A 27,362-nucleotide genomic window follows, 5' to 3' on the forward strand; every position below is an offset into this window, starting at 1 on the left:
ATTTGAACCACTTGATCATTCCAGTTTTAAATTAGATCTCTAGCTAGATTAGAGGAGGTTCCACGGTGGCTCAGTTGTAAAGAATCGACCTGCAATGCAGGAGATGCAGGTTTGATCCCTGGGAGAAAGGAATGGCAACCCACTCCAATATTCTTGCCTTGAGAATCCCATGGACAGAGGAACCTGATGGCCTACAGTCCATAGGGTCACAAAGAGCCAGACATAACAGAAGTTACTGAGCACACATGCACGCTAGATTAGAGACTTTATTTTGAAATTCAAATATGGACAAGAATCAATTGCTTCCCAAGTGTTTAAGTTCCAGGAGACACAGATTTCTCCTGCTCAGGTAGCATGAATGGCTCATACCCTCTGCTACCCACCAAGCAACAGAAAACCAGTGGTGGGGCTAAGGGAGAGCAGCAGATGCTGCTGATAATGTTATTTTTGGTTAACACGGACTTACTGCAGCCTCGTCAGTGAGTGAAGGAATGGGGACAATAGCAAGCAGAGTTGGAGTGCTCACTTTGCTCCAGGAACTATGCTAGTCACTGTCAAATATGGGATTTTATCAATCCTGTCCACAACCTTTCTAGAAGATTCAACCCCATGTTCCTAGAAAATGAAGACTTTCCAAGGACCTTTCTCCTATCATCACTAATTTATCAATGAAATACCTGAACTCAGAGAAGTTAAATAGTGGCAGTGATGCTGGCAACTTGGTCCTCTGCCTCCCAGCTCAGTACACTTTTCATTTTTCCACCACCAGCAAGGATTCCACATACTCAAAATTAACACTGGGAATAAAGTAAGTGTTTTGGATTGTCCATTTGGTATTGTGACATCTACTGTCATTTTGGACTTTTCAGGTGGTGCTAGAGGTAAACAACCTGCCTGCCAATGAAGGGGACATAAGAGATATGGGTTCAATCCCTGGGTGGGGAAGATACCCTGGAGGAGGGCATCACAACCCACTCCAGTATTCTTACCTGGAGAATCCCATGAACAGAGGAGCCTGGAGTGCTAGAGTTCATAGGGTCATAAAGAGTCAGACATGACTGAAGTGACTTAGCAGGCAGATACACTGTCATTTTATTACTAAAAGTCAACATTCCAAAGGAGACGCTTTTTTTCAGGTGAGGTACTCCATGGGAAATAGATGGGGAAACAGTGGAAACAGTGTCAGACTTTACTTTTTTGGGCTCCAGAATCACTGCTGATGGTGATCGCAGCCATGAAATTAAAAGACGCTTACTACTTGGAAGGAAGGTTATGGCCAACCTAGATAGCATGTTTAAAAGCAGAGACATTACTTTGCCAACAAAAGTCCGTCTAGTCAAGACTATGGTTTTTCCAGTGGTCATGTATGGATGTGAGAGTTGGACGGTGAAGAAAGCTGAGCGCTGCAGAATTGATGCTTTTGAACTGTGGTGTTGGAGAAGACTCTTGAGAGTTTCTTGGACTGCAAGGAGATCCAATCAATCCATCCTAAAAGAGATCAATCCTGGGTGTTCATTGGAAGGTCTGATGTTGAAGCTGAAACTCCAATACTTTGGCCACCTCATGCGAAGGGTTGACTCATTGGAAAAGACCCTAATGCTGGGTAAGATTGGGGGCCGGAGGAGAAGGGGACGACAGAGGATGAGATGGTTGGATGGCATCACCGACTCGATGAACATGGGTTTGGGTAGACTCCGGGAGTTGGTGATGGACAGAGAGGCCTGGCGTGCTGCAATTCATGGGGTCGCAGAGAGTCGGACACGACTGAGCGACTGAACTGAACTGAACTGACTATGAAAGCTGCTACCTGGATTGCAGCATCAATATGCAAACCCTCTGGATCCCCTTAGGCCACTTTCATAATAATAGGCCTTCCCTTCACAAAATAGAATGTTCATTAAGCAGCAAAACTACACGTTTACATATATTAGCATAAGTTCACATTTAAAAGGCTAATAAAATTTGGAGCAAGATTTTAAAAAAAAGTTAAAAACAGAGACGAATTAATCTCATAAGTTTAAACCTTTCCCTCTTTCCATGCTCTGCTTCAAAAAGGAATGGGATTAACACTTCTTTTCAGCTATAGTATGTAAGGAAGGTCATGAGGTATTCCTCTTCCTGACACTCAAAATCTGCTGCAGGACTTTTCCTCTAAGCAAATATCACTGCTTTTTTGCTAGTCGCAAGAAAGACTGTTCTTTGCTTTTGTGTGTACCCTTTCTACTTTATGTAAAAGGGCTTTTAGTGTTGTTTTTGTTTTTTTTTTTTTACTTTTTACTGGAGTTGTTTTTATTTTTTATTTAATTTTAACTCCAATTTATTGGAGTTGTCTTTTTTATTGTTGATTAACAATGTTGTGTTTGTTTCAGGTGTACAACAAAATGATTCAGTTTTACATGTACATGTATCTATTCTCTCTCAAATTCTTTTCCCATTTAGGTTGCTATAGAATACTGAGTGGAGTTCCCTGTGCTCTACAGTAGGTCCTTGTTGGTCATCCACTTAAAATTTTTGTTGTTATTATTAAAAGTGGAACCAAAACCCCTAGCGTATAACAAAAATTAAATTTTGTAATACATTGAAATAGAGCACCATATGGATTTTAGAGACATTGTGTAATTTATTCACAGGTATTCAGACCATCTAAAATAACCTAACACTCCCATGAACGTTTTATCAGTACCTCTGCTCCAATATCTTGCCACCTTTATTTGGTGAGTAATTTCTAAGGCATCATTTATTCATTCTTTCAGAACAATGGCCCCAGGACCAAATGGCAGACCAAAGAATTACAGTGAAATCGATAAAAGTATAGTAGGTGGTACTCAGGGTGAAAACATCTAGAAAAGTGATAGAAGATACATCAATTAACCAGTCATTCTACATGAATTTATCGTGCGCTTGTTTGATTGATGCTGTCTGATTGCAGGACCATCTAGTTTAAATAGATAAGGAGATTGTAAGAATATCAAGATATCAAGCAAATTGGACCTGAAAACTGGAAAGCCACTGGGGGCTGTTAAGACAGCCCTCTGCCCCCCTTGCTCTCTGTGGGCATAGAGTGTGCAGGCTCTGATCCTGTTTGTGCAGATCCGCTTCCTCCCAGGACATCATATTCTGATCTCTGGAGGCCACTCCTCATTCTCAAGCCTGCATCTCAGTTTGCCTCTCCAGACTGTGGGCTCAAGCCTTGACTTGGCTTGTCTTTCCTACCTGGTTCCCACAGTGATTGTCTCAGGTGCCGAATATTACAACTCCGAATTTCAGAAAGAGGAATGTAACTGGTCCAGCTTGCATCAGAAGTGGTCCAATCAGCCATGACCACGGAGTCATGTCTTATAAGCATGGCCATCTCAGGAGGCCCCTCATCAGGGGCAAGGGGTTGGGGGACTTACCAGAGAAAAGAGATGTGGGCTGATTGATTTTAAACAGTAACTCTATGTTCTATACAGCACAGTTAGGCAGAACAAACATGGCAGCACAGACAAAACCTTCAAAACCACCTTCTGCCACTTCCTAATTAATCTGGGCAAGTTAAATGACTCTCAACGTTGATTTCCTTGTCTGTAGAATGGGGACAATAACTACCTCTAAGTGTTAAAGTGGAGGTTAAAGGAGAGGATGTTTGCCAAGTGTTTGGCACAGGACAGTACTCAGAAAATGCTAGTTTCCTTTTGCCCTTGTTTATGCTAGGCTGTATGCCAAGTTTAGAAGCATCGCCTCTCATAATTGTTCTCATGGCATGTGGAAAGCAAACCATTAGTATTTACACTGCTGAAAAACCAGGAATTCTCTACAATACAGAGAGAAAATATTAAACAGACACTTTCCCAGCATCTCTTTTTTTTGTTGCCAAACAACATTGATAATTAAAGTTTACACAGTGCTTGACAGTATAGAAACCATTTTTCTCTCCTGTCTCCTCTTGTTATAATGACCTTGTAAGGCTGATAAACTTACTAGCCTCCTTCTACAGCTGAAGTTAAATAAGCTAGTCAAGGTCACATGGCTTGTGATCGACAGATTGGGATTTAAGCCTGATCCTTTGACTCTAAAATCTGTTATGATTTTCAGTGCATTCACTAGAATCGAATTAAGCTTCAGTTCAGTTCAGTCGCTCAGTCATGTCTGATTCTTTGTGACCCTATGAAATGCAGCATCCCAGGCCTCCCTGTCCATCACTAACTCTCAGAGTTTACACAAACTCATGTCCATCGAGTCGGTGATGCCATCCAGCCATCTCATCCTCTGTCATTCCCTTTTCCTCCTGCCCCTAATCCTTCCCAGCATTAGGGTCTTTTCCAGTGAGCCAATCTTGATTAGTGTTGACTATTTCAGGAACGGGCTCCCACGTGACTCGGGGTAAAGAATCTGCGTGCAATGCAGGAGATGCAGAAGAGGCGGGTTTGATCCCTGGGCTTAGAAGATCCCCTGGAGGAGGGCATGGCAACCCACTCCAGTATTCTTGCCTGGAGAATCCCTTGGACAGAGGAGTCTGGTGGGCTACAAAGAGTCGGACAGGGCTGAAGTGATTTGGCACATTTCAGTAATAGACTGCCCAGTTTATTATCTGGTTCCCCACCTCCTTTCCACCACTGCACCAGGTAAAGTCCAAACACTGTTCTGTGACTATGAAGAGCCTTCCACAGTTTGGTTCCAGACTCTCTTTCCAGCCTCACAGAGTACATTGACCAAATACACCATACTCTTCTGTGTCTCTGTGGGTCTGCTTACTTCTTCCTGTCCTAAAAGTATCTTTCCCTCTCTTCGAGTCTAGCGATGTCCCATAAAACTTTCCAGGTCCAGTTCAACTGTTGTCCCTCTGGAAAGCCTTCCTCATAGCCCCGCACCATGCAGCATTATTCCTTCCCTCCTCTGGCTTCCCTGCAGTGTTTTCACACAGCCTTGAATTAGAGCAGCTACAGACAGTGACAGGAACAGAAGATTCTTCACCTTTGTGTCCTCAGAATCTATCACAGCACCACACACAGTAGATACTCAATAAAAGTCTACTGAGTTGAATTGGTTGAAAGTACCAAAAGTTGTATAACCACAACAGAACTGGTTCTGGAAGACCTCTTTTGGTCATTACAATGATCTGTATACACTCTGCCTACCCCAGAGCACTGTAAATGAGGTCAGAGCCCTTTTCTGATTCATCACTGTATCCCTGACAACACTCACCATGCTTTGTTCTTTTTTTTTTTTAATATTCCTTTTAAAATTTTTATTTATTTGGCTGTGTCAGGTCTTAGTTGTGGCATGTGGGATCCTCCTTGCATCATGTCGGATTTTCTGCTGCGCGGACTCAGCAGTTGCAACACGTGGGCTCTCTAGTTGCCCTGTGGCATGTAGGATCTTAGTTTCCTGACCAGGAATCGAACCAAGGTCCCCTGCATTGCAAGGCAGATTCTTAAACATTGGACCACCAGGGAAGTGCGACCATGCTTTGTTCTTAATAAATACACAATAACATTCAAGAAAATGGGAATTCCTTAAAGATCTGGCATGATTACGTGAAGAGAATTGTGAAATATGTGAGTTAAATTTCATGTCTTCTACTCAAAGGGCATAGGTACTCTGAAGTTGTACCTTGTAGAGTGTGCCCAGGTAAATGGAACCTGGTTTGAGCCAATTCCATTGTGGAATGCAAAATTCAGTGGATCACACCATCTCAAATCCCTCACAATGCCAGGAAAGAAGCCATGCTCAGATCAGGCACCAGTTTCAAATAGTTCCTCCAAGATGGCTCAAGGTACCTAAGAACAAATGATAATAATATTTAAAAGCAAAACAAAACACTTGTGAGCTGGGCTCTGTCATCATATTACATTGTGGTCATCCTACTGGTAATTTATAAGACTCAGGGAAAGCAATGGTTAAAGCAGGAACTGTCTCTGCTCCAGCTTCCTCACCTAAAAAAGGGGAATAATATTTGTAATGAGTTCATCAGGTGGATGTGAAAATTAAATGAGTTAATACACAGAGCTTAAAACAGTGTTTGCCTCATGGAGCATGAGTTTGCTTTTCATGATTATCGTTGCTGCTATTACTGCCACTGTTATTAATGACAGAACAACAGGGCGATTTCAGAGGTAAAATGCAAAAAGTTTGCCAACCTTCACCAAAGCTTCCCTGGTGGTGCTAGTGGTAAACAACCCGTCTGCCAATGCAGGAGACATAAGAGATGTGAGTTCAATCCCTAGGTCGGGAAGATCCCCTAGAGGAAGGCATGGCAACCCACTCCAGTATTCTTGCCTGGGAAATCCCATGGACACAGGAGCCTGGTGGGCTACAGTCCATGGGCTCACAAAGAGTTGGGCATGACGGAAGTGACTTAGCACACATGCATACACGCACCAAATTCTAGGCCCAAGTCACTTTGTTTTACTGACCTAGATTTCATGACTAGACCTGAACACTAAAGGAAATCATTAGGCAGCCTTGACTTTGTCCTTGAGTGTATGTGAAGCCTGAATAGTGATTGGAGATCTTTCCAAATCTCTAGTAGGTCCCCTGGACTGGATAAAATGAAAGGTTAAAAATAGAGCCATCTGCCCTTTGTTTCCTGCCCATCCCCATGCTGCCCTCCTTCTGCTGGACCCTTTCACTAGTGTCTGTGAGCACTCTGTGCCTCGTTCTTCCCCTGTCAATGGTTTCCCAGTGTCCTTTTGTCCTTTAGCCCTTTCCCTGTGACCCTTTGTCTGCATTCGTATGACACTCATCATCTGGCTGATATAGGTCCCTGTACTTTCCAACGTGTTAAATCTTACTTCTCAGACAGCAGTGAACTCGTCAAAGGCAGGGCAGCACATGGTGCCTCAGATTAGTCTGGGCTCTGAATTCCTGCTGCCTGCTCTGCAAGGCAGAGAAGGCAATGGCACCCCACTCCAGTACTCTTGCCTGGAGAATCCCAGGGACGGCGGAGCCTGGTGGGCTGCCGTCTATGGGGTCGCACAGAGTTGGACATGACTGAAGCGACTTAGCAGCAGCAGCAGCTCTGCAAGGCGGTGTGTGACTTTACCCTCATATTTTGTTGTCTCTCCAGAAAAATTTTTTTAGGACTTGTGATAGACAGCAAGGAGATCAAACCAGTCACTCCTAAAGGAAATCAACCCTGAACATTCATTGGAAGGACTGATGTTGAAGCTGAAGCTCCAATACTTTGGCCACCTGATGCGAAGAGCTGACTCATTGGAGAAAACCCAGATGCTGGGAAAGATTGAGGGCATGAGGAGAAGGGGACTATAGAGGATGAGATGGTTGGATGGAATCATCGACTCAATGGATATGAGTTTGAGCAAGCTCTGAGAGACAGTGAAGGACAGGGAAGCCTGGCGTGCTGCAGTCCATTGGGTCAAAAAGACTCGAACATGACTGAGTGGCTGAACAACAAAAAAAGGTTGAGAGAATCTAGTCATGTATTGCAAAAGACCTTAAAAGAAAATGTAGAGTAACACATACCAGGTATTGTCCAGATGTTTATTTTAAATAAGTTTTTCCTAGGTGTTCATTTTAAACCCTCTTCTATTTTCACAGAGGGTGCTGCTCCTTTGACATTTGTCTAGAAAGGAAGAGTTCTTCCTGTCCAGGTAGGTGCCAAGTCCAGTCCCACCCAGTTTTGAAGCCAGTCTGACAAAAACCCACGCTTTTCCAGGGGCTCAGACCCTCACTCAATAAGTCTGGAACTGGTCTTATTGCTACTCATCTGCACCCTGTCTTGTATACTTGATGTTGAGCCTGACAAGCCATAGCTATGCCTTTCTCCCATAAGAAGGCCCAACTCAAGCGAGTGGGCTTCTCCCTCTCTTTCCTACTGAATACTTCCCTTGTGGGCTGGCAGTCTGCCTGGACCTCCAGCTCCACTTAGTCAGCCAGTCTGACTCTGTCCACTTCCCTCCCGTGGCAGGGGAGCATGGCACTGCCAGCCAAAAGGCTTCAATGTTCAGTGCTCTTAGGGAACAAGCTAAGTTTGCCAAAGATGAAGGCCAAGAGCAAGGTCAATTCACTGCCGGGAAATGCTTAATAATGGAATAGTAACCCGGGACCAGGAACCCAGAACCAAGCTTAACTGTATGTTACTATGCTCTACTGATTTCTACCATATTGATTCATTCTACTGGAATTTCTTAGAAACCAATGGCTTCAGTCAAGAGTGAATTCACTGACTCCTACAGTGGGTAGTTGGGCATCTTTCTGATGAGCCCCTGAGCCAGAGCTGATTCCAGCTTCTCATCATTGCCTCCAGCCCCTACAATAGAGGGCTTCTCAGGTGGCTCAGTGGTAAAAAAAAAAAAAAAAAAAAAAAAAATCCACCTGCCAATGCAGGAGATGCCAGAGACACAGGTTCGATCCGTGGGTCAGAAAGATCCCTTGGAGAAGGAAATGGCAACCCACTCCAGTATCTTGCCTGAAAATCCCATGAACATAAGAGTCTGGTGGGCCTATAGTCCATGGGGTGTCCAAGAGTTGGACACAACTGAGTCTGTGTAATATTCCTACACAGCAATTCATCTGACAAGAGTCTTTCTAAGGTTTTCCTTCATGGGAACTAGAGATCAAAAATAAATCTAAGGGTGAGAGAACACAGCAATCCTTACATGTTATCTGGAGGCCCCGGCCTTAGCACCACACCAAGCTGAGTCCTTTAAGGGAGTTCCAGGAGCTGCCACCGGCTCATCAAAACAGGGTGCCCTGGTATGGTTCTCTGGCCCTTGTTCCCCCTAATGCTGTCATTTCCAACTAGGAAAGTTTTTATTCGGTGTGCCTGTTTGCCAAAACTCATATAAATCAGGGTGCAAGCTTTGCAAGACTTAGATTTGATTAATCTTAAAAAATTTAGAAGCTGCATGAGTGGGGTTTGAGATTAAGTGTGCAAAGATGTTTAGGAGCAGCCTCCCCACAGCCTTCAGATTGAGATGGATGAGGAGCAATACTGGGTCTGAGCTGCCCCTAATTGAAAAAGTGTGTGCCCAAAATATCATGTTTATCCTTCATTTCTCCAAGAGCCATAACTCTAAGGCCTTCTGTTAGAACCTCAATAAAGTGAATGTCTTCAGCTTTAAGAGTCCCGGATACTCTCGGCGTTTATGATACTCATAGAACAGGGTTGGAATGCTGAGGATACAAAGTATTGTGGGGAAAGAGGGTAGTCACTTTCCTAAAGGGATCTGGCCCCTAGGATTCCCTGAGAAAGCAACACCAAACTATAGACAAGTAGCACTGGTGAGTGAGTGAATAATAGGAGGGACTGCCGACACTCAAATAAAATCTGCTAACCCCAGGGGGCTGTGCCCATGGCAGCCACGGCATCCTCCCAGAAGGCGCCCAGGGCACAGTCAGAGCTGCTAGGGGCCCAATGTGGGGGCCTCCGTTCACTCTCTGTTCTGCATAAGTGAATGTGGTTCCCAAAGCTGTGCAACAGGGTGGCTGTGAATAGCAGGAACCAAAGCAGAGACCAAAATGTGGGCCCCAGGGGCAGAATTGTAGGTCCGCCCGCCCTCTCTAAGCTCTGAAATTATGACAGTAGCCCCTTCAGAAGAAACTGAGGGATGGCATTCATAAAAGCATTCAGCAAATGCCAAGCAGCTACTCTGGCTGCAGTCTCTCGCCTGCCATGACTCTTGCTGCCTGACTACAACTTCAGTGGGCCAACACCTGATCTGCTGCTTGCTCCCTGACCACCCACCCCCATCCTTTTCCATTTCACCCATCCCTACTTCCTGAACTCTTCTTGTTTTAAATGACATAATGCAGACCCCCAAACAGAAGCAACTGTAGATCAGACCTGGGACTTCAAATCTGTCCTGAAAATTAACTTTGTCCTTTGCTCCCTTTGGAATACTTCGATGTTGACATTTAAAAGTTCGATGAGTGTTTCATGTGAGTGCATCTGTATTCACACCCATCAGCAATACACAAATAATTCACAGAGGACGTTTCTAGTTAAGGGCAGGCCTAGGGCTATAAAATCAACTTTCAATGTGAATCGTAAATTAAATTTAAGTATTAAAAAGTTGGCAAGAACCTTAACATAAGATTTTATTTTCACTACAAGTCTGTTGAGTTTGAAGAAGGGTCATGCCTAGTAGCTAAGTGGAAAAGTGCCATGTTAGAAAGGGAAAAAGGGGTGATTCTCCTTGTTTATACTTTTAAAGGTATAACGCAGGGTCAAAAGAGATGATATCAATTAGCACACTATTCTGACCACGCATTGGAGCTGGTAGAGTTGGTAATACAAAGAATGAATGGGCAGGTCAATAGACTCCTGGCTCTGTATGAGGATCACAACAGGGCATTTCACAGGTACCAGCCCATCAATGCTCCCTGGGGAACTGTGTGGAGTGCAGCAGCCCAGACTGCCCTGAGGTCCTGAGTGGAGAGCTCTGGATGGTCAGGGGACCATACGGAGAAACTCACATGCTTAGTGAAAACCTGCTCACCAAGCCTCCATCTATACCAGCGACGCCCAGGGGTTCATTTGATCATTCTTGAAACTTATTCATAGGTTTAAATTTTTGTAAAATAAGAAGCAAAGTAAAAACAAACAAACAAACCAAAAAACCCATCCTCTCCCTAAGTGCCTAATCCTCCAAACACCCCCACATTTCAGAAACATAAGCACATAAGACAAAGGGGAAATGGAATTCACCTCCAGCCCTAGTTTTTGGCTCCGTATGGAACTCTGTGTGCCTTGAATTTCTTCTGCACTTGTTGAAAAGCCACATAGGGGATGCTAAGTCAGAAGTCTGGCCACTTCAGATGAGACTAGATGATGGACTGACAGCATATACGAAGGGGTACTTTTGTCCCTGACCCTCCAGAGGACAGAAGAGGGGCCCTGCCAGACCCACAGGTGTAGATGCATTTTCCCCACCGGGTGACGAGCCACAATCAGAAATTCTTTTCCTAGGGCCTAAGAACCCAACATATGTGACTGATTAGAGCTAATATCTCATTTCTAATTCCACTGATTCCTTGAAAAGAGCAGACCTCAAAGACCATGGCTATTCTTAGCAATTTCATCTCCTCCCCCACGGTGCTCACTGCCCCTGAGCCAGGGAGAAGGTGGCCAGCAGGGACTGTCGCCAGATGTGGATGGCAAGGACTCCTGCTGCCCTGAGTGTCGGTGGGACACGGTGTCCAGAGGACACGCCTGCAGTCAGAGCAACACAGACCCACTCACGGGGCTCTTTCACCTCCTGTCTCTCTGTTTCCAAGCCACAGCTGTGGTAGAGCCACCATTAATAATGAGAAAGCTCCTTTCTGGGCCCACAAACTCTCCGACTTCCTCATCCAGGATGCATTCCTTTTCCCTGGCCCTTTAATCTTCCTGTGGTTTGGTAGGAAAACCTCACCATGGCCTTCCTTTTTGTTACCACAGGAAACAAAGGAAAAGCTTGGGTCCCATCCCCCCAGACAGAAGATTTTAGTCCTCAGAATGAGTTTCTCAATGTAGACATAGCAGCATCTCAGGAGGCCTGGCCCTTAGGCCCCTCAGAACAGAACTGAGGAACAAATAGAATTGGACCTGCCCAGTCAGCCATTGCGAGCTGTCGGGGGGAGGGGGTGTTCCACACAACACCTCAGTGGTTTTCCCTGAAGTGGCCTCAGTGAGTGTTTATTGAACTGAGTTAATCACATGGACTCTCCCTCAGCATTCTCTAGGCGTAGCCAGCCCTCAGTTTTGAGAGATCCTATGGTTACACAGATGACACCTCAGACCCAGAACAAATGACCTGATGCCTGTTTTCAGCACCACCACCAGGCAGTTGTGTGATCTCAGGCAAGTGTCTTGACTTCTCTGAGTCTCACTTTCTGCATCAGTGAGAACAAAAGCTACTAAAAGTTTTCTATGACTTCTTCAAGGTCTGAAGAGGTATGAATGCCTTAAGTGAACATCCCCACCAAGTTGCCAAAGGCCACCATACATTTCTGTGTTCTGGTCTCTATTCTTCTGGCTTTGAAAGTAGACCAAGATGAATGCAAATTCAGGGTTCACATTCATACAGCAAAAATCAGAGCCCCCAAAGCAGCACTGGGGGATAAAAATGATGATAAATGGAAACTAACTCTATCATCCAAAAATACCCCCTCAAAACTCTGAAGAAATATCGATAATAACTCTCCATCTGCTGAATAAATCAGAACAAGACTGGAGATCCTACCCAACATTGTTTGAGCATGGAGGACAGCCAATAATGTACTAGAGTTTCATGAAAACTGATCTCAGGAGGACTGACATAAATAAAACATGTCAAAGTTTTAAAGAGGAAAGTGAAAAGAAAAGGGACAGCAGAAGTGTTTTCTGTTTACTATTATCCTCATTGTAAAGAACTTTTGTAGAAAGAGCACAGGTCTGGGACTCAAGATGCTTTACTTTCAGATACTCTATATCACTGATGACCAACTAAACTTTACAATCATTTCACCTTTCTACACAGGCTGCTTTGCCTGGTGATTGTGAGAAGTGGATAAAAAAAATAAACAAAATTAAACAAAATATAAAAATTTATTTGGGAAAAAGCTGCCCAAAACCTAAGATGTAATATGAACAAACTGCATGGTTAATTACAAATAATAGTGGAAACTCCTCTGAGTACTAAAGTGAAAGAGCTGTGGGAGGCAGCATCTGCTTTAGGGCGCCCCCTGCAGGTTGTCCCAGATGTTGACAGCAGGCTAGAGCCCAAGATTTCCAGCCCTATGAGACCCTCAGCGGATCTGAGCTCATCTTGGGCTAAGCAGTGAGACCTGTGGTGGAGATGAGTGAGGGGGAGCTGAGTGAGAAAGCTCAACTTAATCTCTACTGCCAAGATTCCTACAACGCTATTAAGGCCCACCGGGATCCTCTCCCCACTGACAAGTCCCAGATCTGTTGGAAAGGGCCCAGATTTTTAACAGTGGGGATCTTAGTTATCCCAGCCTCTTGCTCTCTTCAATCTAAATACTCTGAGGGAGAGCCCAAGTTCTCCCAAATTTCCCTCAAAGTGCTGGTTAGCTCTGGGTAGCCCGGACGGTCAGTTACTACTTGGGTTGGGAGATCTCTACCAGTTTGCAGAACTGTTGGGTTATATATAGACTCTTGGTGCCTCCAGTGAATATCTGTTATGTTCCCCAAACAATGTTATAAATGTAGTCTACAGTTGAAATGACTAATCAGCCATATAATGGACCAAAATATCTTAGGCTAAAGTAAGAACAGCTGTAATGATTGTAGTACATAGTTGGAAACTCAAACTGGGATAAATCCAATAATTTATAGTTATCTCTGCATGTTTACATAAATGTGGTCAAATGCCAGGATTGCAAGCATATACCATATGGAAAATAAAACTTTTTCTTTTGGAGGGGAAAGAGGGGGTGTTCTCTTAGATATTCTGTCCAGGAAAAACCTGAAAATACATGGCACAGAGAGTAGGGCATGCAATCTGAGATACATATAATAATCTTCAGGAGAGTTCAATACCACAAAAAAAAATTCTTCATTTTAAAAGTCGTGTTTTCTAAATTTCTCCTCTTCCTTATCCTTCTTCCCCAGATCCTAAGCTTTTGATGCTGATGAAATGTCTGAATCTGTTTCTTCAGGGGCACACTCCATTATTCTCAGGCTTCTGGGAGGCATGGGGTTATCAGAGATCATGTGTGACTTTTTAATACAGATGCAAGGTAAAGTGATCCCCAAAGAGAAAGCAAAGGGGTTTGAATTATCACTTGCCTTGTCAGCCATGATAGGGTCAATTTCTACAGATTTTAGGGGAAGAAAGTTGTGTTACTTGAACAAAATAAGTATCCCAAAGAATCTGAGAATTTTAGCACTGAGGGAAATTTAAGAATCATTATATGTTACTGACAAAAAAAATACCTGTTCCCCAAAGAGGGAAAGTGGCTTATTTGAAATGTATTAGCATCAGAACCAAAGCTTCCACTTGAAAATATGCATAAAGAGGAAAAAAAGAGTGAAAGAGGAAAAGGGAAACAAAGGAAAATGTTGGTTTTGCAGAGAGAGACAGACAGAGTCAGAGTTGGAGAGACAGAGACACAGAGAAAGGCAGAATAAAGAAAAAACTAAGAGAGAAGAGAGAAAAGAGGCAATCTTATAAACGGACAGAAAGCAGAAGGGTTGTTGCACAAATATGAGAAAAATATGCCATGGTATATATTTAACAATATCCCACTCTCCCCTTTCTTGATTCCTCTGTGTAAACAACCAACCTTGTATCTTACCAGATGGCATATATCTTGGAATAATCTAGAGTTCAGGGCAGTCCCAAGCCCTGGAAAGCCTGCCATCAGCTTTAACAAATAGATTTTTGTCTAATTTGGACCGTTTCCGGAAGAGACCTGAAAAATCATCTTTTCATTTCTGGATTTTTGTGCTTTTTTCCTTTCCAGCCACACCTAAGCCATTCCAGAGAGATGAAACTCTCTAGTGATTCTAGTCCCAGAAGGAAGCAGACTGTCTTAAAGCATCTGGCCTGGGGCCCTTGTGTTGTCACAGCTCATAGCTCATCTTTCTCTGTGCCCTGAGCAGCTGATCTGAATACAGAGTTTACATGAACTTCAAAGAAAGCTGGCAGGATGGAGTTTGGGGCCTCGCTGCTTTAATCAAGATGGATTCAAACCTTTTGCTTATCAAGTAGAAAACTAAAACCAGCAACGGTGAATTAATTGACACTGACTAAAAAGGAAATGGCAATCAAAAAGGTGCAGGAAACTCAATAAAATTATATTTAAAGTGGTAATACTCTCCTCGCAGTTGATGATGGATCAAGTTTACTTCTTGCCTCCATAAATAATATTAGCTCATGAAATTAGATAGCCTCCTAATTCTATGTGGGGAAACATGCAAAAGCTCAAAAACATTGTTTCCACCTGCATGTCATGATGATGCTACTCCTTTCTCCTTGACGGGGGGCTCCTTGTCTAAGCTTTTTGGCCAGCTGGTGGGAGCTGCATCACTGGCCACTCATCCTGACTCTGCACTTCAGTGTAACATCACTCAACACTCCACCTGCTTCTTCTCTTCTCAAGCTCTGCTTCACACGGGGACCATCCACATGGAATGCATCAAGTGCTGACTTGGGGTCTAAGTTGTTTTTCCCCAAGTTGGTCTCCCTCAGGAAAGCACTGAGTCTGGCACATCGTAGGTGCTCAGAAGGAACTTCTTAAGTAAAGGAGGGAAAAACAAACCCGCCTTCCTGTAACATCACCCAGGCACCCAGCACCATGAGAAGCATTTACTAGTTGAGCCTCATTGACAAGATGGGGACAAGATGGAGTCCCTATCACTCTAGACTGGGAAGTTTGCTGAGTCCCTTACTGAGAAGATACTGGAAGCCACTTGGAACCTTTCTGTGTCAGAGCAGGAAGAAGAGTTGAGGAAGAAAAAGGGCAGACGGGGAATAGGTCCCTGGAGCCAGTCCCTGGCTACAAACATCTCACTAACTTCTTCATGGGCTATGTTTTTTTTTTTTGCTCTCCTCCCCTTCTTCTAAGACAAACGTGATTTCTAAGACCTCAATTTCTCTCACCCTCTTATAGACATCAAAGGAGAAAGTGTCCAAAAATAGAACCCAAAGGGAAAAAAGGTAAGCACTAACATATTGGGTGTTTTTCACTCTCCCTTAAGGACTTTTTTCTAATGACACAAAGAACATCACCCCTTTTTCCCACCCCATTCCCACTCCAAGTCTACTGCTGCTTCTACTGTTCAATTCTCTCCAAGTAAAGATGCAATCAAGAGAAAGGTATGCACAAGGCTCTAGCACTTTCCTCTTAAAGTGAAGAGGAGAGGCAAAGAATAAACTAGAGAGAACTTGTAACAAAGGCAGATCTCTCCAGAGACACGTAAGTATTTTAAAAAATACTTTTCAAAGAAGACAACTGGTCAATAAGCACATGAAAAGATGTTCAGTATCGTTAGTCATTAGAGAAATGCAAATCAAAACCAAAATCAAAGTGAGCTATCACTTGCCACTCACCAGGATGGCTAAAGTAAAAATGACAGAAAATAACAAGTGCTGATGAGGATCTGGAGAAACTGGAACCCTTGTATGTGACTAGTTGGAACACAAAATGGTGTGGCTTTTTTGGAAAGCAGTCTGGAAGTTCCTTAAAAAATTAAACATAGACTTCTATGACCCAGAAATTCCACTAAGTTTATAACCAAGAGAACTGAAAACATGTACACACAAAAGTTTATAGAAGCTCAATTTGTAATAACCAAAAGATGGAAACAACCCAAATGTCCATCAACTGATAAGTAGATAAAATGTTGTATATCCATACAAATAAAATATTTTTTAGCCATAAAAGGAATGAAGTACTAATACATGCTACAACATGGATGAACCTTGAACAGATGATAAGTGAAAGAAGCCAGATACCAAAGTCCACATACTCTGTGATCCATTTACATGAAATGTCCAGAACAGGGAAACTTAAGAGACAGAAAACAGACTAGTGATTGCCAGGAGCTGGGGAGAGATGATAATGCAGAGTGACTGCTAAGGGATCAGGGTTTCTTTTAGGAGAAATGAAAATTTTCCAGAACTAAATAGTGGTGTTTGCTATGACCAGTGCATTCTCTTGGCAGAACTAGTCAAAGCTATGGTTTTTCCAGTAGTCATGTATGGATGTGAGAGTTGGACTATAAAGAAAGCTGAGTGCCAAAGAATTGATGCTTTTGAACTGTGGTGTTGGATAAGACTCTTGAGGGTCCCTTGGACTGCAAGGAGATCCAACCAGTCCACCCTAAAGGAAATCAGTCCTGAATACTCATTGGAAGGACTGATGCTGAAGCTGAAATGCCAGTAATTTGGCCACCTGATGTGAAGAACTCACTGATTGGCAAAGACCCTGATGCTGGGAAAGATTGAAGGCAGGAGGAGAAGGGGACAACAGAAGATGAGATGGTTGGATGGGGTCACCGACTCTGTGGACATGAGTTTGAGTAAGCTCCAAGAGTTGGTGATGGCCAGGGAAGCCTGGCGTGCTGCAATCCATGGAGTCGCAAAGAGTTGGACATGACTGAGCGACTGAACTGAACTAAACTGAAATAGAGGTGATAGGGGCACAACCTTTGGAATATATTAAAACCCACTGAATTGTACACCTTAAAGTGAAAACTGTATGGTATGTGAATGATATACCAATAAAAAATATGTTAAAGATTTTGGTATTGCTCAAGTGACATTTAGGAACCTGCTGGGAACTCGAATATTAACTTGGAAAGTTTGTCTAGTTACAAAGAGCACCAGCCTCTCCACCTTTCAGCCTCCAGCTCTAACCACAATGCAGCCCAGATCCATAATTCCTATCTAGCTACTCCTAAAGGAAAAAACAAAAAACAGGAGGACAGACATCAATCAGCGATTGTAGATGAATTGAGACTCATCTAAAGTTTGTAAACATTCCTTGTGAGGAGTGGGGAGGAGGCTGGACGGAGAAGCGCGAGTAAAGGAAGATGAACCACTACATTCCAAGAAGGGGTCACACACTGAGTATGAAAGGAAGGCAGTGTCTCCTAAGTGGTCTCTTTTGCATCCCTCTTCAAGTGTTGACTCTACTTTAGTGTGGCCAATGTAACCCACTTACTTTGGTCATTTCTGAGCAAAAGTGAGGCTTGTCTGCATGCTGTGTTTCTGCTGGGGTTCCCACTTTGCTGGCCTAACCTCTCCCCTTCTCTCTCCTAGGATATGTAACATCCTCTGAAGGGCTGCCAGTGTACTGCATGATTAGCTGCTTATTTGTTTTTAAAGTTAAACTCTAAAAAACCAAAATGATATCTTCAGATACTAGGCAACTATTTTTTTTAAATAGCTTTCATCTTGTTTTTCTGCATCATGGAAGAAAACAAGTACACGGGTACTTAACTAGAATATTTTAAGAAATCCACAAAGAAAGAATAATAGAATTAGAATGTCACTGTAATCTTAATGCATCAACAGAGTGTTGGACATCAATGATTACTATTACCATAAGGAAAGCTTTGAGACATACATGCCTCCTGATGAAGAACACATCACCTGTGATGTTGTCATGACCAAAAGGGGGGCGGGAAGAAAGGAGCTGAATTGGGATAAGTGGAAACATAGAGGTTAGAGGAAGAGATTAAGCTTCGCTCTGGGGAAGTAATCAGCAAAATCCAGACTACAGGAAACTGCAGAAAAGTGATCCAATTTCTTCATTAAGTGAATTGTAAGGAAAAATAAAGTCATGGAAGGGAAGATCTATGGATTAAAGGACATTTTAAAGATAATTTTAGAAACAGGTAAAACCAAACTGGTGTTTAAGAACATACACCTAGGTGGTAAGACTAGAGAAAAGTGGAAAGTGGTTGCAATAAAAGGTGAGATGGTGGTTACTCTCGCAGAGAGAGGGGTGGTGGTTGAGGCAGGCATTCAGGGGGGCTTCTGGGGTGACTGGAAAAATTCTCTAATCATGGGTAGTATTTACAAGAGTCCTAAGTATTCTTGCCTGGAGAATTCCATGAACCAAGGAAACTGGCAGGCTATAGTCCATGGGTTCGCAAAGAGTCAGATATGACTCTTTGTCATGTGACTGACACGCATACATGCATGCACACAATCTTAAAGCAGCAACTTTAACCTGCACATTTTCTTTTTATGGTTTTCTGTTACTTATTATAACACTAAAAAGATATGGAAATATTTAAATTAATTCGATGGGAAAGAAAACTCAGAAGATGGAGAGAAAGATATTAAGAATGAGTCACATTTATGTGACATAATTACTTTTTTAAAAATTTATTTATTTATCTATTTTTTACTTTACAATATTGTATTAGTTTTGCCATGCATTCACATGAATCCGCCATGGGTGTACATGTGTTCCCCTTCCAGAACCCCCCTCCCACCTCTTACCCCATCCCATCCCTCTGGGTCATGCCGGTGCACCAGCCCTGAGCACCCTGTATCATGCATCGAACCTAGACTGGCGATTCATTTCACATATGATTATTTACATGGTTCAATGCCATTCTCCCATATCATCCCACCCTCGCCCTCTCCCACAGAGTCCAAAATACAGTTCTATACATCTGTGTCTCTTTTGCTGTCTTGCATACAGGGTTATCTTTACCGATTTACTAAATTCCATATATATGCATTAGTATGCTGTATTGGTGTTTTTCTTTCTGGCTTACTTCACTTCGTATAATAGGCTCCAGTTTCATCCACCTCATTAGAACTGATTCAAATGTATTCTTTTTAATGGCTGAGTACTATTACATTGTGTATATGTACCACTGCTTCCTTATCCATTCATCTGCTGATGGACATCTAGGTTGCTTCCATGTCCTCGCTATTATAAACAGTGCTGCTATGAACATTGGGGTACATGTGTCTCTTTCAATTCTGGTTTCCTTAGTGTGTATGCCCAGCAGTGGGATTGCTGGGTCATATGGCAGTTCTATTCCCAGTTTTTTAAGGAATCTCCACACTGTTCTCCATAGTGGCTCTACTAGTTTGCATTCCCACCAGCTGTGTAATAGGGTTCCCTTTTCTCCACATACTCTCCAGCATTTATTGCTTGTAGACTTTTTGATAGCAGCCATTCTGACTGGCGTGAAATGGTACCTCATTTTGGTTTTGATTTGCATTTCTCTGATAATGAGTGATGTTGAGCATCTTTTCATGTGTTTGTTAGCCATCTGTATGTCTTCTTCAGAGAAATGTCTGTTTAGTTCTTTGGCCTACTTTTTGATTAGGTTGTTTGTTTTTCTGGAACTGAGCTGCAGGAGTTGCTTGTATATTTTGTCGCTTCATTTGCTATTATTTTCTCCCATTCTGAAGGATGTCTTTTCACCCTGCTTATAGTTTCCTTTGTTGTGCAAAAGCTTTTAATTTTAATTAGGTCCCATTTGTTTATTTTTGCTTTTATTTCCAATATTCTGGGAGGTGGGTCATGGAGGATCCTGCTGTGGTTTATGTCAGAGAGTGTTTTGCCTATGTTTTCCTCTAGGAGTTTTATAGTTCCTGGTCTTACGTTTAGATCTTTAATACATTTTGAGTTTACTTTTGTGTATGGTGTTATAAATTGTTCTAGTTTCATTCTTTTACAAGTGGTTGACCAGTTTTCCCAGCACCACTTGTTAAAGAGATTGTCTTTTCTCCATTGTATATTCTTGCCTCCTTTGTCAAAGATAAGGTGTCCATAGGTGCGTGGATTTATCTCTGGGCTTTCTATTTTGTTCCATTGATCTATATTTCTGTCTTTGTGCGAGTACCATACTGTCTTGATGACTGTGGCTTTGTAGTAGAGCCTGAAGTCGGGCAGGTTGATTCCTCCATTTTCATTCTTTCTCAAGCTTGCTTTGGCTATTCGAGGTTTTTTGTATTTCCATGCAAATTGTGAAATTATTTGTTCTAGTTCTCTGAAAAATACCGTTGGTAGCTTGATAGGCATTGCATTGAATCTATAGATTGCTTTGGGTAGTATACTCATTTTCACTATATTGATTCTTCTGATCCATGAACACGGTATATTTCTCCACCTATTTGTGTCCTCTTTGATTTCCTTCACCAGTGTTTTATAGTTTTCTATGAATAGGTCTTTTATTTCTTTAGGAAGATGTATTCCTAAGTATTTTATTCTTTTCGTTGTGATGGTGAATGGAATTGTTCATAATTACTTTTTATAGTAAAAGCAGAATGTCTTTCTTTACTGTATACAAAGATGACTGTTGATGTCACCCAGGACTTTCCTCTTTAAAACGCACACTTAGTTTGCACCTAGAATTCTTGCAATGGAGTTAAGGTGGAGATGGAAGAGTTAGCAGGGGAGAGATGGAAACAGAGCCTGGCTCGGTGATCACTGGTGTGGGCTGGGGGAACAGGAAACATCTTGAGACCACCATTGGGCAGAGGCCTAGGCAGCAGCATGGAAGGCATCTGGCACAGTGTCCGCAGGGACCCCCACCAGTGAGACACCAACTTCCCCAGGAGCAGCTGTGGAAGTCAGGACCCGTGCGGGGAAGTGTCAGCCGTGTCACAACCTTGGCAGCTGAGAGTGAGGCCTCCGTGTCTGCCTGTCCGCATGTCTGTCAGCATGATATTCTAGGTCAACAAATATTCACCAGGATGCACCATTTCAGCTGACCTACGCCACCCCCTCTGCTGCAGGAGAAAATAAACAGGGCTGGGAGGTGCAGAGGACTTCTGCCACCTTCAGAGCTGCCTTTGTGCTCTGTGTGTGAGCCAAGAGCTCAAGCAAATTTGTGCCTTCTTGAGTCTCTTACGACTTGTGCATCTAGTATTGTCATGAACCCAACACCTCCCTTGAATGTTAAATGGTAACACGGTGCCATCGACATGTCATCTCTGAGAGGATAACATTCAAGGGGAGCTTAGTTAATCAGTGAGCAACTCTCTCTGTAAACTGCCAGTGGGAGGGTTCCCCTGACACAGTTTCTTTCTTCCTCCTCCTTTTCTGTGCTCTCAACATCTATGTCCATATATCTGTTTCAATTTTTCCTTTCATTGCTATTGTCTATGTATCTGTCTTCACAGCTAGACTAGGGGCCACTCATTCAATAAACATCTGTTGAGCAATTCATTATGTGCAAATTAAGAATAAATAAAAAATAAAAATTCTAAAGTGACAAACAAAATAGTAACTCATAAACATAATAGATATTAAACAAACATAAAAATACACATGCTGTGAGTGCTGAGAAAGGGAAGAAAAGGGAAAGATGAATGATTATTATAGAGAGATCTGTTTGATATTGCCACGTCAGGGAAAACTTCAGTGAGAAAGAATAAGTAGGGACTGGCCGGTCCTGGGATGGGGAGTGTATTGCTCGGCAGGGAATGTGTCCAAAGCATGAGGGTGAGAGGGACACTGGTACAAGCCAGGAATGGAGAGGTAGGCAGGGCCATGATATGAGGAACCTGGTAGACCCTGAAAAAGTCTTAAGATTGTTAACCTAAGTGCAAGGGGAAGGAGCACATATTTAGTACTGGGAGACAGGTTAGTTAACTAGCACGGTGGACAAAAGCAGTGATGATGGCAATATGGACCAGAGAGGAGAAAGTACTGATGGAGAAAAGTTCACAGATCTGAGATGTATCTGGGAGGCAGATTTGGAGGGATCTTGGGTGGATGTGAGTGGTAATGGTTCATTATACAACTTCTTTAAGAATACCCAGGTAGGTGAAGGTTTACTATCAAAATCCAATATCCAAACAATATAAGATTAGCACAAAAATTTGTTGTTGTTCAGTTGCTAAGTCATGTCTGACTCTTTGAGACCCCATGGACTGCAGCATGCCAGGCTCCTCCATCCTCTACTATCTCCCAGAGTTTGTTCAAATTCATGTCCATTGAGTTGGTGATGCTGTCTAACCATCTCATCCTCTGCCACCCCATTCTTTTGGCTTTAATCTTTCCCAGCATCAGGGCCTATGGCAACCCACTCCAGTATTATTGCTGGGAGAATCCCATGGGCAGTATGGAAAGGCAAAAATGGAAGCACATAAATGCACAAATGCTAAAGTATGACTAAACTCATTTCTGAATATCAATATAAAACTCCAAATAAAAAAATTAACAATTTGAATCCAGTAGTGTGATACGAGTAGCTAACATGATTAGGTATATATATTCACCATGAGCCAAATACTGTTATACTTATATTAACACATTTATCTTCACACCATACAACATAAGGAATGTTATTGTGCTCATTTTACTGTTAAGTAAACTGTACAAAAAATATCTTCATGACCCAGATAATCACGATGGTGTGATCACTCACCTACAGCCAGACATCCTGGAATGTCAAGTCAAGTGGGCCTTAGAAAGCATCACTACGAACAAAGCTAGTGGAGGTGATGGAATTCCAGTTAAGCTATTTCAAATCCTCAAAGATGGTGCTGTGAAAGTGCTGCACTCGATATGCCAGCAAACCTGGAAAACTCAGCAGCACAGGACTGGAAAAGGTCAGTTTTCATTCCAATCCCAAAGAAAGGCAATGCCAAAGAATGCTCAAACTACCGCACAATTGCACTCATCTCACACGCTAGTAAAGTAATGCTCAAAATTCTCCAAGCCAGGCTTCAGCAATACATGAACTGTGAACTTCCAGATGTTCAAGCTGGTTTTAGAAAAGGCAGAGGAACCAGAGATCAAATTGCCAACATCCGCTGGATCATTGCAAAACAAGAGAGTTCCAGAAAAACATCTATTTCTGCTGTATTGACTACGCCAAAGCCTTTGACTGTGTGGATCACAATAAACTGTGGAAAATTCTGAAAGAGAGGGGTATACCAGACCATCTGACCTGTCTCTTGAGAAACCTGTATGCAGGTCAGGAAGCAACAGTTAGAACTGGACATGGAACGACAGACTGGTTCCAAATAGGAAAAGGAGTACGTCAAGGCTGTATATTGTCACCCTGCTTATTTAACTTCTATGCAGAGTACATCATGAGAAACGCTGGGCTGGAAGAAACACAAGCTGGAATCAAGATTGCTGGGAGAAATATCAATAACCTCAGATATGCAGATGACACCACCCTTATGGCAGAAAGGGAAGAAGAGCTAAAGAGCCTCTTGATGAAAGTGAAAGAGAGAGTGAAAAAGTTGGCTTAAAGCTCAACATTCAGAAAACTAAGATCATGGCATCTGGTCCCATCACTTCATGGGAAATAGATGGGGAAACAGTAGAAACAGTGTCAGACTTTATTTTGGGGGGCTCCAAAACCACTGCTGATGGTGATTGCAGCCATGAAATTAAAAGACACTTACTCTTTGGAAGGAAGGTTATGATCAACCTAGATAGCATATTTAAAAGCAGAGACATTACTTTGTCAACAAAGGTCCGTCTAGTCAAGGCTATGGTTTTTCCAGTGGTCATGTATGGATGTGAGAGTTGGACTATAAAGAAAGCTGAGCACTGAAGAATTGATGCTTTTGAAGTGTGGTGTTGGAGAAGACTCTTGAGAGTCCCTTTGACTGCAAGGAGATCCAATCAATCCATCCTAAAGGAGATCAATCCTGGGTGTTCATTGGAAGGACTGATGTTGAAGCTGAAACTCCAATCCTTTGGCCACATCATGTGAAGTGTTGACTCATTGGAAAAGACACTAATGCTGGGAAGGATTGGGGGCAGGAGGAGAAGGGGACAATAGAGGATGAGATGGTTGGATGGCATCACTGACTCGATGGACATGGGTTTGGGTAAACTCTGGGAGTTGGTGATGGACAGGGAGGCCTAGTGTGCTGTGATTCATGGGGTCGCAAAGAGTCAGACATGACTGAGCGACTGAACTGAACTGAAAACTGTAGTTCAGAATAATGAGCTGCTTTACCTGTATCAACACAGATGACTCTCCCAGACATCAGTTCAATTCAGTTGCTCAGATATGTCTGATTCTTTGCAACCCCATGAATCTCAGGTTCCTCTGCCTTTTCTAAATCCAACTTGAATATCTGGAAGTTCACAGTTCACATACTGTTGAAGCCTGGCTTGGAGACTTTTGAGCATTACTTTGCTAGCATGTGAGACGAGTGCAATTGTGTGGTAGTTTGAGCATTCTTTGGCATTGCTTTTCTTTGGGATTGGGATGAAAACTGACCTTTTCCAGTCCTGTGGCCACTCCTGAGTTTTCCAAATTTGCTGGCATATTAAGTGTAGCACTTTCACAGCATCATCTTTTAGGATTTGAAATAGCTCAACTGGAATTCCATCACCTCCACACTAGCTTTGTTCCTAGTGATGCTTTCTAAGGCCCACTTGACTTCACATTCCAGCATGTCTGGCTCTAGGTGAGTGATCACATCATTTGTGGTTATCTCGGTCATGAAGATCTTTTCTTTTCGGTCATGAAGATCTTCTGTGTATTCTTGCCACCTTTTCTTAATATCTTCTGCTTCTGTTAGGTCCATACCATTTCTGTCCTTTATTGTGCCCATCTTTGCATGAACTGTTCTCTTGGTATCTCTAATTTTCTTTAAGATATCACTAGTCTTTCCCATTCTATTGTTTTCCCCTATTTCTTTGCAGTGATCACTGAGGAAGGCTTTCTTATCTCTCCTTGCTATTCTTTGGAACTCTGCATTCAAATGGGTTTATCTTTCCTTTAGTCCCCTGCCTTTCTCTTCTCTTCTAGTCACAACTATTTGTAAGGTGTCCTCAGACAACCATTTTGCCTCTTTGCATTTCTTTTTCTTGGGGATGGTCTTGATCACTGTCTCCTGTACAACGTCACGAACCCCATAATGTCCCAGACATTATGGTAAGTAAAAGTCAGAGACTTGTTTCCATGTATGATTCCGATTAATAAATGAAGCTCAAGAATGGGCAACATTGATCTATGGTATTAGGACAGAGGTTACTCTGTGGGGAAGCACTGACTGGAAAGGAACATGAAGGAGCCTTCTTGGATACTGGAAATGTTATTTTTCTAGATCTAGGTGATTGTTCTGTGACATATACATGAAAGGTTGTTGCTGAGTCATGAAAGACACTGGGATTCTTGGCCTCTGGAGGAGAGGAATTCTGTCTGGGGCCAATGACGAGGCTTGATCACTAAGAGCTTTTGTATAATAAAGTTTTATTAAGTATAAAAGGTAGGGAAAGCTTGTGACATTGACATTAGAAGGGGGCAGAAAGAGTGCCCTCCTGCTAGCCTTTAGCAGTATGTTATATAGCTATCAGCAAGCTGTTCATTAGAGAAAAGAAATGTCTCAAAACTCAGAGTGCTACCAGGCCCCTCACCCACATCGTGCATTTTGAGATAACATTGGCACAAGGTGAATCATCCTGGGAGATAAAACGATTGACATGAATCTTGAAGAAATGCAGGTTTCCAAGTAAATATATAGTTTCATCAACATAGATTAGGAGAACAATGTATGAGTGAAGCATATAGGTTTGTTGAGCCCTTGTCAGCTCTGAGTCTTAAGTGGAACCGACTTGAAGAAAGACAGAGTCTAGGGTGAATACATAGCTCATTAACATAGCTTCAGAAAAACATTTCCATAAGAAAAATGCATTGGTTAGCTCAAGGTCTGAGAAACGTTAAGTTCAGGTGGAAACAGGTGTCATCATGGAACCAGGTGTCATCGTGGCAACACAGAATTTTAAGAGAAACCTCCTTTAAATTTTATATAGAGAAGGGAAAAAAATCTGACACTTATAGTTTACCTCCTGCCACTTAAGAGAGAGATAAAAATGTCTGACACTTGCAGCCTATTTCCTGCATTTGGAGATCCCTAGCCTTCCTGCCTGTTACCCTCTCATACATAACTGTCTGTAAACTTAAGATTTGTGCACTTTATTGTATATGTTTTACCTCAGGTTTGTTTGTTTGTTTGTTTGTTGCTTCTAACCCCAATGTTTATTTTCTTAAGCAAATAAAACAAGTTGTTTCTGTGCTCATGTACAAATAATATTTGGTGAATTAACTAATACATTCAATATACTCTAAGATGATTATTAACGAATGATACTTTTTCATCTCTCTGACAATTGCTCAGGACAGTTGATCCTGGACAAAGGACTTCAGGAGGAACTGCCTGGGAAGGCAGTGGCTTGTTTGGAAAAACACATCAGACATTAACAGGAATGTCCTTTGATACAAGATAGTGGAGCAAAAAAGGAGAGGGTGGCTCAGTTTTAACAGAAGGCATGACAACCTTGGAAAAGATGTCTGGATGACACATAGAAGATGAAAAATTAGTATCTTCACAGAGCACTCTAAAAACTAATTTAAAAGGTTGAAAAATCAATCTACTGGTAGACAAAGGACATAAACACACAGTTCAAAGATAAAGAAATGTAAGTAAAAATAAATATATATAAAATATTTGGTAAACTAAAAAATGGAAGATAAACACCATGAGATATTTTTCTCCAACGTGTGTGTGTATGTGCTCAGTCATGTCCAACTCTTAGTGATCCCGTGGACTGTAGCCCACCAGGCTCCTCTGTCCATGGAATTTTCCAGGCAAGAATACTGGAGCAGGTTGCCATTCCCTTCTCCAGGGATCTTCCGAACTTGGGGATTGATTCTGGGTCTTCTGAATTGCAGGCCGATTTTTTACTGTCTTAGCCACTAGGTAAGCCTATATTTTTCTCCTAAAGAATGAATAAAATAAAAATGGTTGGTAATATCAAGTATTGTGACAGTGTGAGGAAATTCATACACAATGTTGCACATGAAAGTATAAATTCTTACTAATTTTGGAAGCCAATTTCACTGCATGTATCAATATTCTTCACTGAATATACTTGAAACAGAAATTCTATTTCTCTATTTCTCTAGTAATTCCTAATTCATCATAAGGAATTACTCCAAGTATATATCAATATTTGGCTATATGGATGCTCCCCAT

General features: G+C 42.3%; 1 long non-coding RNA gene across 1 annotated transcript in view; it reads right to left on the reverse strand.

Moving 5' to 3' along the window:
• Positions 1-5,224: 5,224 nt before the first annotated feature.
• The window catches only part of LOC145504818 (uncharacterized), an 81,488-nt gene continuing 59,350 nt past the window's right edge, over positions 5,225-27,362 (reverse strand). The window contains exon 4 of the long non-coding RNA XR_014052537.1: positions 5,225-5,759. This is a non-coding gene — a long non-coding RNA (uncharacterized LOC145504818). The remainder of the gene's footprint in view (positions 5,760-27,362) is intronic.

Source organism: Giraffa tippelskirchi, chromosome 5, assembly GCF_054371585.1.
Source record: "Giraffa tippelskirchi isolate mGirTip1 chromosome 5, T2T-mGirTip1v1.2.pri, whole genome shotgun sequence".
NCBI lineage: Eukaryota > Metazoa > Chordata > Mammalia > Artiodactyla > Giraffidae > Giraffa > Giraffa tippelskirchi.